Source organism: Staurois parvus, unplaced genomic scaffold (assembly GCF_062004578.1).
Source record: "Staurois parvus isolate SC_StPar_1 unplaced genomic scaffold, SC_StPar_1.0 ptg000551l, whole genome shotgun sequence".
NCBI lineage: Eukaryota > Metazoa > Chordata > Amphibia > Anura > Ranidae > Staurois > Staurois parvus.
In genome coordinates this window covers 334,937-349,622 of record NW_028318347.1, presented here as the reverse complement: position 1 = coordinate 349,622, position 14,686 = coordinate 334,937, and the positions used below count along the sequence as shown (strand labels likewise).

General features: G+C 45.8%; 1 pseudogene across 1 annotated transcript in view; it reads left to right on the top strand.

The window, feature by feature from the left end:
• Window positions 1-14,686, top strand: part of LOC149451026 (uncharacterized) — a 93,060-nt pseudogene that overhangs the window by 14,687 nt on the left and 63,687 nt on the right. The window contains exon 2 of the transcript XR_016315167.1: window positions 8,027-8,934. The product of XR_016315167.1 is annotated as an uncharacterized LOC149451026 (transcript). The remainder of the gene's footprint in view (window positions 1-8,026; window positions 8,935-14,686) is intronic.

The window sequence follows — 14,686 nt, the reverse complement described above, 5'->3', positions numbered from 1 at the left end:
CATTCATTTAGTGGCAGTGTCTCTACTGCTGTTAAATGGCAGCTTCCAGTTTGGTGGCTAGAATGCTGGCAGCCACCACCATCCTAGCAACCAAGGGTGCTGTGTGGACTGGCCACCTGCATCCTAGCAACTGATGTCATTGGTTGCTGGGATGTAGGTGGCTGCAAAGCAACTGCCTGCATCTTGGCAACCAATATCATGGCACTGCACTGGATTCTAGGACACAGGTGGCCAGGAATATGTGATTTATTAATGAAGTAGTGAAATTTGGTCGATTTAGTCAGTATTGTCACCTGGGAGCCCCTTAGTTTATTTTCTTCTTCTGGTTTGAGAAATGTAATTTGCTGCGAGATTCTGTTGGGAGCAGCATAGTCTCCCTGGTCAGCACATTTTTCTTTGGCTTGCCAGAAGGATCTACTACTTTGCTGGATGCCATGAATAATTCTCCATTTTTGGTGTTTTTGCTATTATTTGGATTATGTCATTGCGCTGTGTTATTTGTTATAAATGAGTAATCGGGCATACTACGAACCTCTACTCATTCATGTAGCAGGAGCAGGATATCTGGAGCCCCCTTTTTTAAGGGGCACTTAAAGATTTCCCCAGAAGACTCTCACAAACAGTGGGCCAGAGTTTTGGGGAAGAGGCATTTTCCCTACCAACCTGGGGTCATGGTGTCTTGCCAGGGTGCCTCTGTCAGGGTACCCTTCTCATGTAGAAGACATGTGTCCTGATATGGTCCAGTGAGGATTTCACATCCAGGTGTCCCTTCACCACTTCTTCAGTTGGGCAGCCACTCTCCAGCTCAAGCATTCATTGATGAGACATTTATTAATGAGAGCTACAACCAGGTCAGCGACAATGTATTCTTGCATGATGCCTGAATGAAGTTGAAGTCAGCCAATAGGAGTCAGGGACCGCAAACGCGCACGGTTTGGCGCATGCGCGGTGTGCCCGGCCGCACTAGCGTGCGAGCATTGGGACCTAGGCACCCGCGATTGCAGTGGCGCATGCACATGTGCACTCGCGATCGCGGACACGCGCCTCACACCAATCAGGGCACCCTATTTAAAACAGGTCAGGGCTGTGTCTAGTTGCCGTATGGTCTTACCTGTATCCTGAGTTCCTGTATTGTAGATTGTCTTGTTGCTGACCCTGCCTGACCCTGATTTGCTGTCTGTCTCCTGTTCTGATCCCTGGCTTGTCTGACCATTTTCCTGCTTAACCCTGCATGTTCTGATCTCCTGCTACAGAACCCGGCTTGTGACCTGTTTATCCTTCTGCCTACTGATTTTGTACCATGCTGCCTCTACTGTTACCGACCCGGCCTGCCCGACACTGGTCTTGTTACCTCCTCACATCAGGCTCTCACCTGCTTTACACCTCCAGTGGTGCTTCTACCGCAGCAGGGCGAACCCAGGGGCTGCGACCTGGTCTCGGCCTGCTTCAAATCCATCCCCACCATCAGGGGCCCTGGTGAACAAGCAGGTTGGGACTTAGATTCCATGCCTTGGGGGATTCCGGTCTGTGGAACGCTAGAGGCTACCACCGGTAGGAACCTAACAGAACCATAGCCATGACAAGAGTCTGGAGGAGGACCCTCATCCTGGGAAGAAATGTGTCAACATCTGGCGGCACTCACATGAGCCGTAAAAACACTGGAAGAGGGATACAAACACCTGGAGGGACAGGTTCAGAGCCTGGCCGCACCAGCACCCACAATATCGAGCGCAGTGGGGGCGCCTCCTGCCACGGGTTCAGCAGGGCCTTCCACTGGAGCAGCATTTTCCATCCCTCCACCAGAACAAAGAGTACCAACCCCTGAGCGGTTCAATGGAGATCGAGGGAAATTCAGGGCTTTCCAGAACTCCTGCCAGCTGTACTTTGACCTGCAACTCCGGACCTTCTCTTCTGAATCGGTGAAGGTGGGATTTATTATATCCCTGTTGCAGGGTGAACCCCAGGGATGGGCTTATCACCTGATGGAGGCCCACCACCCACATTTGAACACTGTAGCCACCTTCTTTAAGGCAATGGCACAGCTTTACGAGGACCCGCATCGAGCTGCTTTGGCTGAGGCAGCCCTCTATTCCCTACAACAGGGACGCCGGGCTGCGGAGGATTATGCTTCTGAGTTCAGGCGTTGGAGTGGAGACACTCATTGGAATGACGCAGCCTTACGCCATCAATTCCGGTTGGGATTATCAGAACCGCTAAAAGACGAGTTGGCAAGAATAGGAGTCCCTGATTCCTTGGAAGGCCTAATAGACCGGGCCATCCAAATCAATCGCAGATTGCGGGAAAGAAGACAGGAGATGTCCAGCCAGGGGCCAAGAACCTCATGGATGCTGCCAAGGGTACCAGTCATGCCAAGGGTCAGTGTCGGCAATCAGAGTCCAGAGTCGTCACAGGGGGCTGAGCCCATGCAGCTCGGTCTGATGCGGTCTTCCCTTTCTACAGAGGAACGACAGAGATGTCGAGCTAACAATCTGTGTCTGTACTACGGAGCAGCGGGCCACATGGTGCGCTCCTGTCCTGAGAAATACAGTAAGTTCTCTTCCATTTCTTCCGCTACCCCACGCACTTGGCTGTGCCTGTGTCTTTTCAGCTTCCCGGATGAAGCATACAGGTGACGGCTATTATTGACTCCGGGGCATGTAGCTGCTTTGTCGATCTCAGTTTTGCTGACCAGCAACAGATACCGTTACTCGCCAAAGAGCATGGCCTGAATATTTTCTTGGCCGATGGGTCTCAAATAAAATCGGGGACGGTAGATCGGGAGACCCCTCCTATGCACACCCCAGTGGCAGGACATCATCAGGAGCTTCTCCGTTTGGATGCCATTGCATCCCCCCATTTCCAGTTATTTTGGGGCTCCCCTGGCAACGAGCTCACGACCCCCACATTGACTGGAAGACCGGGTCAATTCAGTTTCCCTCACTGTACTGCCAGGAACATTGCTTACCTAGGTTGCCACTGGAAACACCCACCCTATTAGCTGTGAGGCCTGATGCCGAGTTGGCCCAAATTGTACCTGTGGCCTATCATCAATTCCTTGATGTGTTTAGTCCACGGGGGGCAGAGGTTCTTCCCCGCATCGGGCATATGACTGTCCCATTAATCTGCTCCCGGGTTCTGAATTACCTGTCGGCCGTATTTTCCCACTGTCAGAACGTGAGCTAGGGGCTCTGAAGGAATACATTGATGAGAGCCTCCGAAAGGGATTTATCCGCCCTTCCACATCACCAGCCGGGGCAGGGATTTTTTTTGTTGAAAAAAAGGACCGATCCCTGAGACCTTGTGTCGACTATAGGGATCTCAATAAAATTACGGTCAAGAACCGCTACCCCCTTCCCTTGGTCCCAGAGTTGTTTCAGAGGTTGATTTTTTCTAAACTTGATCTCAGGGGTGCCTATAACCTGGTGCGTATACATGAGGGGGACGAGTGGAAAATGACTTTTCACACTCGGTTTGGGCATTTTGAGTGTCTAGTTATGCCTTTTTGGGTTGTGTAATGCGCTAGCCACCTTCCAGAACTTCATCAATTACATTTTTAGAGATTTCCTTGACATTTTTGTGATCGTCTACCTAGACAACATTTTGATATTTTCCTCATTTCTGGAGGCGCATCGAGGACATGTCAGGAGCGTGCTGGAATGACTCCGTCAGCATGGGCTCTACGCTAAAGCCGAGAAATGCTGTTTTGAGCAGGAAAGTATCTCATTTTTAGGTCTAATTATCTCCACCATGGGGATCGCTATGGACCCTCAGAAAATCTCGGCCATTTTGGAATGGCCTGCCCCCACAGATAAGAAGGGAGTTCAGAGGTTTATTGGGTTCGCCAATTTTTATAGAAAGTTTATAAAGAACTTTTCAGGCCTGGTAGCACCCATCACCCAGCTCACCAAGGTGGGGGTACGTTTCCAATGGACCCCAGCAGCACAGGCTGCTTTTGAGGCATTGAAGAAGCTGTTCACAACGGCTCCCATTCTGAGCCACCCTGATGCATCATTGCCATATATACTAGAGGTAGACGCATCAGAAGTGGCTGTAGGAGCAGTGTTTTCACAGAGAGTAGGGACCAAGGAGCTAATGCATCTGGTGGCTTTCTTTTCTAGGAAGCTCTCCCCTTCGGAAAGAAACTATTATATTGGAGATCGGGAATTGTTGGCCATTAAGGCAGCTCTGGAGGAATGGCGATATCTGTTGGAGGGAGCCCTATATCCCATTCTGGCCTATACCGACCATAAAAACCTTGAATACCTGAAGACAGCTAAACGCCTCCGTCCACGCCAGGCCAGATGGGCACTGTTCTTTGCGAGGTTTAGTCTCCATATCACATACCGTCCTGGGTCTAAAAATACTAAACCAGATGCTCTTTCCCGGATGTTTGAGGACCCTAGAGAGACACCCCAATCGGATACCATTTTGCCAGCAGGTAGCTTCCTATTTCTGCAGTCTGAGCTGTTATCCAAGCTGCAGGCCGCTTCCACCCGGTTTCCTGATCTACCGGGACCTCACTGCAGAGCAAGGAAGGTCTTTTCTGGAGGGGGGACAGATCTTGGTACCCAAGGAGGCCCAGTCCCTGGTTTTAGGCTATTGCCACGACCATCCACTAGCGGGTCATTTTGGTATACATAAGACTTTAGAATTGGCACGAGGCACATTTTGGTGGCCAAATATGGCCAAGGATTGTGAAGCGTACGTGAGGTCTTGCCCCATCTGCAACTGGAATAAACCCACCAGAGACAGGGCTTGGGGCCTGTTGAGACCTTTACCAATACCTGACCGACCCTGGAGTATGATCTCCTTAGACTTTATTGTAGAATTGCCACCCTTGCAAGATCACACCATGATCTTTGTAGTGGTAGATCGCCTTTCTAAAATGGCCCACTTCCTTCCACTAGCAAAGATGCCATCTGCTTCCGAAATGGCCCAAGTTTTTATTAAAGAGATTGTGAGGCTTCACGGAGTGCCAAAAAATATTGTCTCGGACAGCGGGGTGCAATTCACGTCCAAATTCTGGAAGGCGCTATGTGAGGGGTTGGAGATTGTTATCTTTTTCTTCTGCATATCACCCACAGACTAACGGGCAGACAGAGCGGACTAATCAGACACTCAAGCAATGTCTGAGATGTTATACATCATTCCTACAGGATGACTGGCTGGCACTTCTACCAATGGCAGAATTTGCATATAATAATGCGAATCATTCCACCACCAACCAATCCCCATTCTTCCACCCTACCTTCCTGCCAGACCTGGTTCCAGAAAACTCAGTCCCTGCAGCCCAGGACGCCTTAAAATTCTTTACTACCAATAACAAGTTATTACAGGAAACAATGGCTAGAGCCCAGGAAGACAGTAAAAAATTCTGTGACAGGAGGAGAAAGGGGGAATTGATCATACACCCCGGAGATCGGGTTTGGTTGTCAACAGCCAACCTAAAACTGACATGTCCATCAAGGAAATTGGCACCCAAATTTGTGGGACTCTTCCAAGTAGAACGTAAGGTTAATGAAGTGGCATTTAAATTGGCTCTCCCCAAATCCCTCAAGACACATCCGGTTTTCCACGGGTCGTTGCGAAAACCTGCAGTTCTAGACCCCTTTTTAAACCACAGATCTAGACCTCCGGAGGCCATAGATATCAACGGGAAGGAAGAATTCAAGGTAGAGGCAATTTTGGATTGCAGGAAAAGGGGTGGTCATGTGCAATACCTGATCAAGTGGAAAGGCTATGGGCCAGAGGAGAATTCGTGGGAACCTGCTCAGAATGTCCATGCTCCCAGATTGATGCAGGAGTTCTTTCATAACCAGCCTCAAAGGAGGAATAGGGTGGGCATCCGGAGGCTTCCCGTAAGGGGGGGGGGCAATGTCAGGGGCCACGATCGCGCATGGGTTTGTGCATGTGCGGTGGGACCTGGGCACCCGCAATTGCAGCGGCGCTCGCGATCGCGGAAGCGCGCCTGACACCAATCAGGGCACCCTATTTAAAACAGGTCAGGGCTGTGTCTAGTTGCCGTATGGTCTTACCTGTATCCTGAGTTCCTGTGTTGTAGATTGTCTTGTTGCCGACCCTGCCTTACCCTGATTTGCTGTCTGTCTCCTGTTCTGATCCCTGGCTTGTCTGACCATTCTCCTGCTTAACCCTGCACGTTCTGATCTGCTACTGAACCCGGCTTGTGACCTGTTTATCCTTCTGCCTACTGATTTTGTACTACGCTGCCTCTACTGTTACCGACCCGGCCTGCCCAACACTGCTCTTTTTACCTCCTCACATCAGGCTTTCACCTGCTATACACCTCCAGTGGTGCTTCTACCGCAGCTGGGTGAACCCAGGGGCCGCAACCTGGTCTTGGCATGCTCCAGGTCCATCCCCACCATCAGGGGCCCTGGTGAACAAGCAGGTTGGGACTTAGATTCCATGCCTTGGGGGATTCCGGTCTGTGGAACGCTAGAGGCTACCACCGATAGGAACCTAACAATAGGTGACACCCTTTACATATCCTTCCATTTCCATAACAATTGAAACAAAGATTTTGCAACCCCAGTCTTTCTGAAATGGGAAAGATATATTTGGATCATACATTCACCCAGTCAGATAGGGATCATTTCCTATTCTTTGCTCACAAATCCTTCATTTCCAGCAGTGTCCAGGAGACCATATATAAAATGTTGACCAGATGGCATGCAGTCATCACTTTTTTTATGCACAATTTTCCCTGAAACCTCTCTGTGACAGAAGTCACTTTGGGTGGGGGGCCCATGGAACACAGCTCACATTGGAGAGGTGGGGAGACCCCTGTCTCAGCTCCCCATATCCCTATTATGTGTGTCACCCTGTGCCTGTTAGGGGTACAGGGTGATATGTCCTAATATTGGGGTGGGGGGTTGTTGATTGTTTAATGCCATGTGGTTGTATCCCATTGTGGTGTGTCTTGCTTGGGAGCAAACTATTATGGGATGTATGTGTTTGTGTATTGGCTTGGTGGGGGGGTCTCCAGCAGCCCTCCTGATGGGACTGTCTGCTGGTGTGCCTCTTGTTACTAAATGTAGATTGCCCCGACCTGTGTCATTATGCAGGGAGGGGGGGTTGTTCCCTTGAATGTATATATCTTGTATCTGTGTTAAACTAGTCTACCTCCTGGTTTACTTCAACTTTGGTGTTGTCTAGGCTTGTATGGTCTGCTGTGGTGTCTGTGGTCAGTGTTCGGACGGGGAAGCGGGAATTTTAACAGAAGCAGCCAAGTGCAGTCAGGGTCAGGGTCCGGTTCCGTTTCACTCTCCAACCTACTGGAGGTTCAATAATGCCAGGGGGGTTCTATTCCATGTATTCTGGGAATGTTCGCTGTTGCACCCTTTTTGGAAAGAAATTCAAAGACTTGCCAAACATCTAACCACAATGGCCCTGGAAGATGACCCTTCTGCTTTTCTTTACACATGACCCTCCTTTCTAAGACCTGATATAAAAAAACAAAATCGCTGCTCATTCACCTTCTAAATGTGGTGAGATCTTCTATCCCACTGAAATGGAGATCCCCTACAGTGTGTCTGGATTTCCAGGGTTAATGAGATCAAAGGAATGGAAGATCTCACTGCATCCCTGAAGTGCAATGAAGATAATTGGGAAATATTATTCGCTTTGAAAATGGAGAGAATTGATTTTCAAGATTTGCCTCCTATTGATTTCAATGGGGTTTGCATCTAAGTCTGGAATTTTTGGATTTTTAGATGCACTCGTCGAACGTACCTGCAAATTGAACCCAAACACATTCACCTATCAGTATGCAGCACATTTCTCTGAATTAGAACAAAGAATGAGATTCTCCTGCTGGAAATTGTAATAAAATGTCAATTTTACCAGCCAATGGGAATAATATAGTGAACTCAATAAAATAAAATACAAACCTTTATAATATTGTTTCTATATAATTAGATCTATTTATTAATTCATGTTAAAATGCAACTTTATTCAAACCTTTTTGTAGAATTCTGACTTATTTATTTTATTTTTTTTTGTACAGGTGGATTCATGATGTTTTCGGTCATGTTGAACTTCATCAATACAACAAAGTCACAAGTGAAATGAGCTCCATGGGTGTCTGAAAGTCTTTATTGCAGTTTACTGGAGGATTCATACAGGACACAAGACATAAGTCATTTCAGAAGCTACTTCTTGTCTGGAATGTGACAAACGTTGTACAATGAATACAAAAAGTGTCACACACCAGGATGTTCACACTGGGAAGAAGCCATATCATTGTTCTGAATGTGACAAAGCCTTTAGGAAGAAGTTAGAATTTATCAGACACCAGAGGATTCACACTGGGGAGAAGCCATATCAGTGTTCTGAATGTAGTAAAGCTTTTATAAAGAAGGCAAAGCTCCTTCTACATGAGAGGATTCACACTGGAGAGAAGCCATATCGGTGTTCTGAGTGTGGCAAAGCTTTTATAGAGAAGGCAAAGCTTTTTAGACACCAGAGGATTCACACTGGAGAGAAGCCATATCAGTGTTCAGAATGTGACACAGCTTTCACAGTGAAGTCAAACCTTACCAGACACCAGCTGATTCACACTGGTGAGAAACCATATCAGTGTTCTGAATGTGACAAATCTTTTACACAGAAGTCAATACTTATAGCACACCAGAGGATTCACACTGGAGAGAAGCCATATCAGTGTTTAGAATGTGACAAAGGTTTTGCGCAGAAGTCAGATCTTATAGCACACCACAGGGTTCACACCGGAGAGAAACCCTATCTATGTTTAGAATGTAATAAAGCTTTTACGAAGAAGACAGATCTTATCACACACCGGAGGATTCACACTGGTGAGAAGCCATATCGGTGTTCTGAATGTGATAAAGCTTTTGCGGTGAAGTCAAACCTTCTCACACACCAGCAGAAATTTCACTCTGGAGAGAAGCCATTTTAATGCTCTGGATGGGACAAAGCTTTTACAGGGAATGCTGGTCTAATCTATCACCGGAGGATTCACAAGCTTCAGCTGTAGAGAGGAAACTAGAAGATAATAAAGTAGCTGCAGGTGTCCTGTTATGTTCGCAGCCCCATTTTCATCCCACAAGCTAGGGAAGATGTAAAAAAGATAAAATGCTTTAAAAAAAAAAAAAAAAAAAAAATCTGTTGGCAAACTGAAATATAATGATCTGATTCATCGAGTTTTGTCCATCAGAAACATATCTAGAAGGGCTGAATATTTGTACCTATTGACAATTTGTTTTAGCCCTTCAGTGCAGCATCATCAGTCCCTCCCCATCAATGTCCACCAGTGTCATCTCATCAGTGCCGCCTCATCAACCAAGGATACATAGCAGAATACATTTTTTGTTATAAATTTATAGGAATATGAATCCAATAATGCAGAGCACACCCATGATCCAAATCTATTCCGGAGGCAGAAAAGGTCTTGTCTGCGGTAAATGTCTCACTTAAATCTATGAAGAAATGTTTTTTTTTTTTTATAATAGAAAGTAGAAAATATTTGTTTTCAGAATTGTTGGTCTTTTTTCATTTATATAGTACAAAATAAAGAACCCAGTGCTAACCAAATACCACCAAAAGAAAGCTCTTTGTGAAAAAAAATTATATAAATTTTAATTTGGGTGTTACATGACCGAGCAATTGCCAGTTACAGGAGTATAATGCTGAATAGCAAAAATTTCCTGGTCAATAAGGGGGTAAATTTTCCTGAAGGTCGGTCAAGTGGTTTTAATAAATCTTTCTGCCATTGTACACAGTGGTATCATTTTCTCATGACATCTGAGCACCACAAGGTGTTGATCACACAAATACAGAGACAGGAAGTCTCTATGGAAGAAAGGAAGTGAGGTCAGGCACAGACAGGAAGTGAGGGTTGAAGGTTTTGTGCAGTGCACAGTGTGCCACATGTTTCAGCAATGGAGCAACAGCTCCAGGATGGATACCACTGCGACAGATGTGAGCTTCTTCCCTTCTGGAATATCAAGTTAGAGGTCTGGAGGAGCAAGTTTCAACACTGGGCAGAACCAACAACCTTGAAAGGGGTCTTCTGCTGCCTGAGCAGATAGCTAATGGGATTGATGTGGAGGGCGGAGGGACTAGTCAGGATTCTCAGGTAGGAAGATGGGTTACTGTAATGAGAGGGAGTGGTAGGGGCTCACAGAAAAGGAAGGCTGGCCCTGGGTTTGTGCACCCAAAAAGATTTGCCAAGTTGGGTGAGGGTGGCAAGCATAGGGGTGGCAGCCCTGGATGTCACTGCTATCCCTAACAGCTGGGAGGGAAAACCATCTGGCAGGGGTGGTGAAGGTAGTGCAGGAAGGCCTAGACAACTGGTGGTAGTGGGGGATTCTATAATCAGGAGTGATAGAATAATTTGTCACTAGGATCGCCTCAACCGCTGCAAGTTGAAGGGAAGGACCTCTAAGGTGATATTCTCTGAAATATTACCTGTGCCATGCGCAACTCAGGAAATATGGGGAGATTATAGAACTCAATGCATAGCTAAAGACCTGGTGTAAGAGGGAAGGATTTGGTTTTCTAGAGCACTGGGCTGACTTTTCATTGGGGTGCAACCTATATGCTAGAGATGGTCTGCACCTAAATGGAAGGGGGTCTGCTGTGCTGGGGGAGAGGTTTATGGGAAGGCTGGAGGAGTATTTAAACTAGGATCGAGGGGGGAGGGAGAATTCGATTATAACGGGGTAGACAGATCAGACCGGGGTCAGTACTTATTGGTGGGCGGAATGGGAAAGATAGGAGGAGGGCTATGGCAGATGACAAGAAGGTTCCCATGTTACAAAAAAACAGGAATTGGTACCATTTGTATCAAAATAAAAAATATGCAAAATACGTGTGAACAAGGTGTCAATGAATTAAAAGTGTTTGTTCACCAATGCCAGCAGTCTGACAAGCAAAATAGGTGAGTTGGAAGGTTTGGTGCATGAAGAGAACTAGGATTTAATTCGTATTGCTGAATCCTTGGCTTCATTCTTCGCATGACTAGGCCATTCATATTCCTGGATAGGTTCTCTTTTGGAGAGACAGAGTATATAGGAAAGGTGGTGGTGTCTGTCTCTATGTGAGAAGTGATCTCAGAGCGAGTGTGAAAGAGGACTTAGTTGATGGAGAGTGTGATGAGGCTGAAGTATTACGGGTGGAACTGCACATGGAGATGTGTACTACAAAGGTCATCATTGGAGTTTGTTATAGGCCTCCCAGTGTTAATGAGGAGGTGGAGACTCAGCTCCTCGCACAGATGGAAAGGGCTGGGACAGTGATAATAATGGGGGATTTTAACTACCCGGAAATTGACTGGAGTAATGGCACTGCAGGAACAGTTAAAGGGTAAATATTTTTAAACCTACTACAGGACAATTTTATGGTACAGTTCATAGAGGCCCCAACTAGGAATGATGCTCTGCTGGACCTGGTCATCTCCAACCATGCAGAGCTTATTACGAATGTCCATGTAAAAGAACATCTGGGTAGCAGTGACGATAACATGATTTCATTGTTAGCTGTAAACCGCAAGCACATACGGGAAAAATAAAAACGCTGAATTTTAAGAGAGCTAATTTTCCAAGTCTGAGAACTGCTTTCCAAGACTTAGACTGGGAGGGAAGATTGGCATTGATGAATACAACACAGAAATGGGAGATCTTCAAAAAAACTGTATGTGACCACACTGCAAAATATATTCCCATGGGCAACAAGTTTAAAAAGCTAAAAATCAAACCTATGTGGCTTACGGCCACAGTTACAAAAGCTATAGATAAGAAAAGAGCTTTTATTCAATAAAGAAAATGAAGAAACGCGATTATCAGTTAAATGTTACAAAGAATATAACGATAAAAAAGGGGAAAAAAAAGCCACAAAAAATTAAAACGAACGACAGATTGCAAAAGATAGCTGGACCAAACCCAAAACATTCCTCCAATATATGAATAGTAGAAAGGTCCGGTCCGAGCATGTAGGCCCTTTACAGAACCATCTAGAGGGGGTGACTGGGGACAAAGAGAAGGACAATGTATGAAATCCCTTCTTCAGCTCTGTGTATACAAAGGAGCGTGGGGGAGCTCTTGTCCATAACGGGGGGGTGGTACTGACACAGCTCCAGATGATCCACATTGGCTCACATTTGATATGATCCAGAAATATTTAGACAGAATAAAGGTGAATAAAGCCTCTGGACCGGATGGCATACACCCACGGGACCTTAAAGAATTCAGCTCTGTCATCTCACAGACATTGTTTCTCATTTTTAGGGACTCTTTAATGACTGGCATAGTACCACTGAATTGGTGTAAGGCCAATGTGGGGCCAATATTAAATAGGGGTCAAAATCTTTCCAAAGTAATTATAGACCTGTTAGTGTAACTTCTGTAGTTGGGAATATACTGGAGAGTTTAATAAAAGACACATAGAGGAATTCTTGCTGGAAAAAAATACTGTAAGCCACAGACAGCATGGATTCATGAAAGACAGAAGTTGTCAAACAAATATGATTTCTTTTTATGAGGAGGTGAGCTAAACCTTGGACAGAGGGGTGGCAGTGGATGTGGTATACTTGGACAGAGGGGTGGATGTGGTGAGGGGGATATGATCTCCATGTATAATACATAAGGGGGGGATATGATCTCCATGTATAATACATAAGGGGGGATATGATCTCCATGTATAATACATAAGGGGGGGATATGATCTCCATGTATAATACATAAGGGGGGATATGATCTCCATGTATAATACATAAGGGGGGATATGATCTCCATGTATAATACATAAGGGGGGGATATGATCTCCATGTATAATACATAAGGGGGATATGATCACCATGTATAATACATAAGGGGGGGATATGATCTCCATGTGTAATACATAAGGGGGGGATATGATCACCATGTATAATACATAAGGGGGGGATATGATCACCATGTATAATACATAAGGGGGGATATGATCTCCATGTATAATACATAAGGGGGGATACGATCTCCATGTATAATACATAAGGGGGGATACGATCTCCATGTATAATACATAAGGGGGGGATACGATCACCATGTATAATACATAAGGGGGGGATACGATCACCATGTATAATACATAAGGGGGGGATACGATCTCCATGTATAATACATAAGGGGGGGATACGATCACCATGTATAATACATAAGGGGGGGATACGATCACCATGTATAATACATAAGGGGGGATACGATCTCCATGTATAATACATAAGGGGGGGATACGATCTCCATGTATAATACATAAGGGGGGATATGATCACCATGTATAATACATAAGGGGGGGGATATGATCACCATGTATAATACATAAGGGGGGGATATGATCACCATGTATAATACATAAGGGGGGGATATGATCTCCATGTATAATACATAAGGGGGGGGGATATGATCTTGAAAAAAAGGGGGAGAGAACAATGTTCTTGGACAACTTGCCAGCCAGCTTGCTAACAACCGAATTAACCTGTCTAACAGTATGCGTTTATAACAGGGGTTTAGTTAGCACACATTTGCAAATACATACGTAAGCCACAGAGCCACGACACGGCACCCTGATCATCTGTGGTCCTAACTCTAAAATTTGTGAGTCCCCATAGTAGAGGCACATGCATTTAATGGATAGATCAAGGGCAGGTGGACCTGAGGGAGCCACCCCTCTTAAAGGCAAAGGAGTGCACTGGACCCCAGCATGTAGCACAATGGCAACCAGGGCCCTAGTGCACCCACGTACCAAAAAACTCAAACATGCATAAAAGTGGCCACCCGCCCAAGTCTATAACTGGCTTATGAAGCAAGGACACATAAACAGGCATCACATCGTGAAAAAAAGGGGGAGAGAACAATGTTCTTGGACAACTTGCCAGCCAGCTTGCTAACAACCGAATTAACCTGTCTAACAGTATGCGTTTATAACAGGGGTTTAGTTAGCACACATTTGCAAATACATACGTAAGCCACAGAGCCACGACACGGCACCCTGATCATCTGTGGTCCTAACTCTAAAATTTGTGAGTCCCCATAGTAGAGGCACATGCATTTAATGGATAGATCAAGGGCAGGTGGACCTGAGGGAGCCACCCCTCTTAAAGGCAAAGGAGTGCACTGGACCCCAGCATGTAGCACAATGGCAACCAGGGCCCTAGTGCACCCACGTACCAAAAAACTCAAACATGCATAAAAGTGCATACTGTTAGACAGGTTAATTCGGTTGTTAGCAAGCTGGCTGGCAAGTTGTCCAAGAACATTGTTCTCTCCCCCTTTTTTTCACGATGTGATGCCTGTTTATGTGTCCTTGCTTCATAAGCCAGTTATAGACTTGGGCGGGTGGCCACTTTTATGCATGTTGGGGGATATGATCTCCATGTATAATACATAAGGGGGGATATGATCACCATGTATAATACATAAGGGGGGATATGATCTCCATGTATAATACATAAGGGGGGGATATGATCTCCATGTATAATACATAAGGGGGGGGATATGATCTCCATGTATAATACATAAGGGGGATACGATCTCCATGTATAATACATAAGGGGGGATACGATCTCCATGTATAATACATAAGGGGGGATACGATCTCCATGTATAATACATAAGAGGGGGATATGATCTCCATGTATAATACATAAGGGGGGGATATGATCTCCATG